This window comes from Colobus angolensis, unplaced genomic scaffold, assembly GCF_000951035.1.
Source record: "Colobus angolensis palliatus isolate OR3802 unplaced genomic scaffold, Cang.pa_1.0 Scaffold101, whole genome shotgun sequence".
Classification (NCBI taxonomy): Eukaryota; Metazoa; Chordata; class Mammalia; order Primates; family Cercopithecidae; genus Colobus; species Colobus angolensis.
The window spans coordinates 2576975-2584264 of record NW_012111031.1 but is presented as its reverse complement, the minus strand read 5'-3'; positions in this window follow the sequence as shown (position 1 = coordinate 2584264).

The following is a 7290-nucleotide window of genomic DNA, read 5'->3' as shown; positions in this document are numbered from 1 at the left end:
CTGCGCCTGATCCACTGTGCCTGATCCACTGCGCCTGGGCCACTGCGCCTGAGCCACTGAGCCTGATTCACTGCGCCTGAGCCACTGCGCCTGATTCACTGCGCCTGAGCCACTGCGCCTGATCCACTGTGCCTGATCCACTGTGCCTGATCCACTGCACCTGATCTGCAAATACACATTGAAAGAGGAGGCCTGTTTGATGGATCAGTAGGGTGACTATAATTAACGTTAATCTAATATGCATTTCAAAAAAGCTAGAAGAGAGTAATTTGAATGTTCCTAGCATAAAGAAAAGATAAGTGTTTAAGGTGATGGGTATTCCAGTTGCCCTGATTCGATTATATTAATGTTACCAAATTATTACATGTACTTCAAAAACATGTACATCTATTATGTATCAACTAAAAATATAAGAGTTTTAATTTTCCTTGTGGAAAATAAGGGAAGAGACTTCACCTTCCTCCCGTTTCTTAGAGATTTTACTTTAGGAAACTTCAAATTTTAAGTTCTTTCCTCTGTCTCTTTGAGATATATGTAAATCTTTTAAAAAGGTAAATAAGGACCATGTGAGGTGGTTCACGCTTGTTATCCCCAGTACTTTTGGAGGCTGAGGTGGGAGGATTGCTTGAGACCAGGAGTTCAAAGTTACAGTGAGCCATGATTATGTCACTGCACTCCAGCCTGGGCAGCAACAGAGGCCTTGTGCTTTAAAACAATAATAAATAATAAATTTAAGAAGCTAAATAAGCCTCTTGGCAGCTCTAGGACTTAGAAATATCTTTTTCAAAGACCAAGGAGCCTACCCTTTGAAACATAATCATCAAGAGTTTCAATGGGAGGGTAGGAGCCTGACCTGGCAGGTGCCTCGTTCTAAGTTGCAAAACTACCTCCTGTCCTAAAGCTGTGAGAAGTTTGTTTTTCCTTTGGATAAGGCCAATTACCTAACATAGATGGTGACCTCAATTACAAGGTGAATCTGTGGTGAACTCTGTGCAACGAATGGGGCTGTCAAGTCCTCTTACTTGAGGACTGACTAGCTATTGTCTACCTTGAGAAACTGTGGACTAGGTCACCTCTGGGTGACTCTATAAAAGGGCGAGGTCTCTTTCTGTCTTTGTAGTCTCTCAGGGGATTGTGTGGGATGTGCATTGCATTTTAGTTGAACGCTTAGTCACTAACAAAACAACTTTCTTTCTCTGCTCCCTTTGTGGGGAGATTTCCTGGGTTGGCAGAGGTTTACTTTTAATAATATTTTCTCCACAGGCCCATCGTCCTGACTCTGAGTTTTCAGTCCCACCTAGGATGGGTCAGATGGCACGGGTGAAGGACGGGTGCTCAGCTCAAAGGCATCCTAGTGAGCAAGGGAAATTTCAAGGTGGTTTTTGGAGGGCGCTTAGTTAGGAGTGATGAGCACAGTTCAACATGACTTGCAGCCCTCCCCATGGGCAAGAGTATGAGCACCTGTGACTGTTCCTGAACTCACTAAGGAAAGTCTTCCACAGTGTGTGAAGGGTGACCCGGAGTTTCTTTCCTGCATGACTCATCATAGCAGCGGCTCAGGAAAAACAAAACAATTACTTATTTATCTATTTATTTATTTATTTACTTTTAGAGACAGGTTCTCACTCTGTCACCCAGGCTGGAGTGCAGTGGCACAATCATGGCTCATTGTAGCCTCAACTTCCTGGGCACCAGTGATCCTCCCATGTCAGCCTTCTGACTGGCTGGGACTACAGGCACGTCCCCCATGTCTGGCTATTTTTTAAAAAATTTTTATTAGAAGGCCAGGCATGGTGGCTCATGCATGTAATCCCCACACTTTGGGAGGCCTAGGTGGGAGGATCACCTGAGGTCGGGAGTTTGAGACCAGCCTGACCAACATGGAGACACCCTGTCTCTACTAAAAAAAAAAAAAAAAAAAAAATTAGCTGGGCATGGTGGTGCATGCCTGTAATCCCAGCTACTCGGGAGGCTGAGGTAGAAAAATTGCTTGAACCTGGGAGGTGGAGGTTGTGGTGAGCTGAGATAGCACCATTGCACTCCAGCCTGGGCAACAAGAACAAAACTCCATCTTAGAAAAAAATTTTTTTTTATTAGAGATGAGTTCTTGCTTTGTTGCCCAGGCTGCTTTTGAACTCCTGGGCTCAAGTGATCCTCCTGTCTTGGCCTCCCAAAGTGCTGGGATTACAGGGGTAAGCCACCATGCCTGGCCACAAAACAGTTTTAGAAAAGAAAAAAGCCTTTTATTTTCACTTCATTGTCTTGATTTCCACTCCTCTGAGACATTCACCCCCAAGGAAACTTGGCTATGTAGCTATAGATGATAACTATTTTTAAATTCTCCTTGAGAAATGGCATTATTCTGCCTTAGATCTCGAGCTAGAAGCTGACAACGAGTCCTCCTGCTTGCCCCCCGCTCTGGGGCGCATTGATATTTTTGCAGGTTCCTTCAAGCATGAAATTGCAAACCTCAACAAACTGGTTCTCATAAAAGCACTTCCAATTCTTCAAATAAAAGGAGGCAGCCTAATTATAAATAATCTCTGGATTATAAACATCACACTACATCTCTTGCAAATTTTTATTTTACCTCGTCTTTGAATTCCATGAACTTCAATTTCATGTGGTGTTAAATGCTGGCTTAACCTGGAAGGAAAATACAATGGGTATAAAGAAATGTATATAAAGATTTCTCAGAGTTATAAAAATACTTCTGTGAGAGAATTGCCACAAAGAGGGAGATGCAAGACCACACTTTGTCCAAACTGGCACTGTCTAAATGCAGGTGAGTGTGTTGTCTTAGAGTCTGGGCTTGAAGTCAGTCAGAACTGACTAGAACACGAGCCCTATCCCTCACCAGTAGGGTACCCTTGGGCCAATTATTTAACCCTTCTAAGCCATAACTACCTCATCTGCAGAATGGAAATGATGATAGGAAGTACCTGACAAGGTTCTTGTGAGAATTAAGTGAGATACGGTGTTCATCTAGTCAACTTGTATTTCTTTATTTTTAATTGTATTATATATTTTTAGAGATGGGGGTCTTGTTCTGTTGTCCTGGTTGGAGTGCAGTGGTGTGATCACAGTTCACTGCATTCTCGAACTCCTGGGCTCAAGGGCCTCAGCCTCCTGAGTAGCTGGAACTACAGGTATGGGCCACCATGCCTGGCTAATTAAGATTTTTTAAAAATAGAAATGGGAGTCTCACCATCTTGCCCAGGTTGGTCTCCACCTCCTGGGCTCAAGTGATCCTCCTGCACTGGCCTCCCAAAGTACTAGGATTACAGGCGTGAGCCACTGTGCCAGGCCTTGACTTGTATTTCTTGAGCACCTACTATGTGCAAATCACTGAGCTATGTTTAAAAGATACACAGATGAAGGAGATACAAACCCAGTCCCTGCCCTTAACTTACAGCCTAGCTTTCAATAAGGGAGAGCTATTAATATTAATTCCCACTGATGGATGTTAAAATGTAAATGAAGCATAGAGTTCTTAGGGCCTAGGCTCTTCTTGACATTCCCTTCCACCATCCTTGGAACTCTCCAGAACCAGACTTGTTTTGGGGGAAGAAGGGTCCCTTGGCTGATGAAAGTGTGGGGGTGGGGGCCGAAGGAAGTGCAGGGCCTAAGACTGTTCTTAAGCATTCTAGAGCCTGCTGGACATTTAGCTCCCAGCCTCCTTTCTACCGCAGTGAACACTTCTATCCCAGGACTTCTTCTCTCCCTCTCCTTAGACCAAAGCTCCTGCGGTCTGAGGATTGGAAAGCCCAGCATGAGCCTCTCCATGCACTTCGAATGCACCCTCCTCCAGCGAAGGCTGGTAAGTTGAAAAGACAGGAAGGATTTCAGAAGACTGGACATTGAATCCCACACTCAGCTCCTCTTTGAAACTCTACAATGAGTGCTTCATTCCTTGGACTTCAGCTTTTCAAAGAAAACAATCCTAGAAGAAGGACAGCAGGGATAGTCACTTACCTTTTAATGAGAATGAATTATCCAGCCCTTTTCGGGACAGTGTTTGTAAGGCAGCAAAGCTAAATGTTGAGAAGAGCCCGAAAGAGTGGTGGACTGATGCTGCCAAAAAGAGAAAGGGCGAGACCTTCACAGCTTTGCCTAAGGCCATTATGAATTTGGACCAAATAGGTGTTATCATCCACACAGGCAGGACCTCCTGGGTAGGGGGCTGCCACCTTTTCCAGGCACTTGGAAGGGTGGCCTCCAGCTGTGGAGCCACAGAACTAAATATTATAGTTGGCCCAGGAGCACCCCTTTAGGCTAGGGAAGGAATAATAATCCGGCTTCTCCTTCCTCTGACCCTCAGATTTCGGCCAAGTCTCTCCATTAGAGATTGGCCTCCTAGGGTGTAAAATGGTGGACAAGTTTGGAGAATGGATCTGGGGTGGGGTGGGGAATGGCAAATGGAAAAAAAGCAGCACAAACTCTTTATTGCCATTCAGAGAATGCTGAGGTCCAAGGCACAACCAGCCGGAAGGTAGCTTCACCCTTTCATTGGAAAAGCCACGTTTTCCTCAGTTGTATCCTGCGCTTCGAGTGAGGCTTCTCCAAATGCAGAAAGACAGCATCACGACACAGGCCGAGAAAGTATGATTGCAAAATTCCGTGGGCCTAACCGTAGTGGAGGAGGGAATCCATTCTTGTAAACCAGGATTTAAAACTCTTCAAGCAAGTCGTCTGCAATGTACCCCTTCTACCACTTAGAGATAGGATTATGTTCCGTAGGACAATTGGATGAGCCCTAGGAACCAAGAACCCTGTGCAGTTGGGGCAGAAGCCTGAGGGCTGTTTTGTTCCCCCACAGCTGTAGGTCATAAGATTCTTCACAAGCTTTGGCGTGGCCCCACCCCACGCCCTTCCCTCCCCTCAGTCAGTGATGACTCAAAAGGTTTTGGGAAGGAGCTCAGGGAACACTCAAGCAGCAGGCTCAGCCTAGGGCACTTCTGATGCATTTTCTAGATAACATTAGGAGCTGGTTCCAGACAGGACTCAGAAGTATGGACATTCACTCCCCAGGCTTGGTCTTCAGTGCCCTGCGAGTTCAGGAATACACCACCTAAAGGAGATCTTTAGGAAGGAGAAGGAGGAGAGGAGAAGAGAGGAGGGAAGGAGGGAAGGCAGGCAGGAAGGAAGGAAGGCAGGAAGGCAGGCAGGAAGGAAGGAAAGGAAGGGAGGGAGGGAAAGAGAAAGAGAGAGGGAAAGAGAGAGTGAGGAAGGAAGGAGAGAGAAAGAAGGCAAGAAAGAAAAGAAAGAAAAAGAGAAAGAGGGAGGGAGGGAGGAAGGAAGGAAGGAAGAAAGGAAGGGAGCTGGCTGGACACGGTGGCTCATATCTGCAATCCCAGCACTTTGGGAGGCCGAGGAAGGTGGATCACCTGAGGTCAGGAGTTCAAGACCAGCCTGGTCTACATGGCAAAACCCTGTGTCTACTAAAAAAATTTAAAAATTAGCTGGGTATAATGGCAAATGCCTGTAATCCCAGCTCTTCAGGAAGCTGAAGCAGGAGAATGGCCTGAACCTGGGAGGCGGAGGTTGTGGTGAGCTGAGACTGCGCCACTGCACTCCATCCTGGGAGACAGGGCGAGACTCCGTCTCAAAAAACAAAACACAAAAAACAAAAAACAAAAAAAGAAAGAAAGGAGAGAGAAAGAGGAAAAAGAAGAAAGGAAAAAAGAAAAGAAAGGAAAAAGAGAGTCATTGAGACTTGTGGCTTAATGTTGTGAATGTATATATATGTTTAACTGTATATATAACTGTATGTATATGGTATATGTATGTCTCACCAGAGAGAGAGTAAATGGATTAAAAAAAAAAAAAAAGCCAAAACCCACAAAGGCAAACAAAGCAGAAGAAAGAGTACCAGACTGGAGATAGCAATACAGTTATAGAAAATGGGAAGTGACCTCACAGACCAGAGAAATCAGAAACCTACATCTGCTGGGGGTTGGTGTGTGTGTGTGCGCGTGTGTGTGTAGCCTCAGGGATTTACTCTATGCCAGTCACTGGTCTAAGGGTTGAAAGTATATTAACTTTCACAATCCCCCCAAAATGCTAGCAGGATTTGTACCCTAATATTGGAGACTAGGCACAGAAAGGCTTAATTTGCCCCAGGTTACACGGCAGAATCTGAATCTCTCCGAGGTTCAGCTCCCGAGACCACGCTTGACACAGCCTCACCGTCATGAGCAAGCCCTCAGGCGCCAAACCCCAGGAGACCTCACTCAGGCTGGCAGCGTCAGGAGCGCCAAAGTGGGCCTGGGACCAGGACTGGGAGAAAGTCCGGAGGAAAAGAGACCCTCGGAATCCTTCCGCATTTTACTTAGGCAGGCAGCTGCCCTCTGCTCCTGGGCAGACGGCTGTGGGTTTCTTCAGGAGGCTTCCCCCAGTTGAGGAAGGGGTGAGACACCTATGAAAACAAGATAATTTAGGCCGGGCGTGGTGGCTCACGCCTGTAATCCCAGCACTTTGGGAGGCTGAGATGGGAGAATCATTTGAGCCCAGGAGTTTGTGACCAGCCTGGCAACATAGTGAGACCCCGTCTCTACAAAAAAATAAAGAAAACTAGCTGAGTGTGGTGGTGGGCACCTGTGGTCCCAGCTACTTGGGGCTGGGGCTTTGGTGGGGAGGATCACTTGAGCCCGGGAGGGAGGGAGGCTGCAGTGAGCCGAGATCATGCTACCGCACTCCAGCCTAGGTGACAGCCAGATACTGTCTAAAAAAAAAGAAAGAAAACAAGAGAATTCAGTGAAAGTCTGAATTCAGCTCCCACGTGTTGGCAGTGAGGCCCACACAACCCAGGCAGGGGCTGGGAGCCCCTCTCCAGGAGTACTGATCAGCTGGGGAGAAGACTGGTGGCACCAGCCTCCAAACGTCCCCACTGGGATTTCTGGTTCACCAACTGACGAGTCCTGGCCACACACACGGGGCTCACACAACTTTCTATCAGCTTTTTGTTATCTTCCCCCTTTTTCCTACATTTTTATTATGGAAAAATGTAAACATACAGAAAAACCACACAAAGAGTACAATGTGTCCACTCGCTCTGTTCTGCAGTTGTTAGCACCTTACCATATTTATCTTTAGATACATGTGTGTTGTGTGTGTTGTTTTCCTTTTTCTTTTTTTCTTTTTTTTCTTTTTTTTTTTTTTGAGACATACTCTCACTTTGTCACCCAGGCTGGAGTGCAGTGGCACAATCTCTTGTCACCACAACCTGCACCTCCTGGGTTCAAGTGATTCTCCTGCCTCAGCCTCCCTAGTAGCTGGGATTACAGGCAT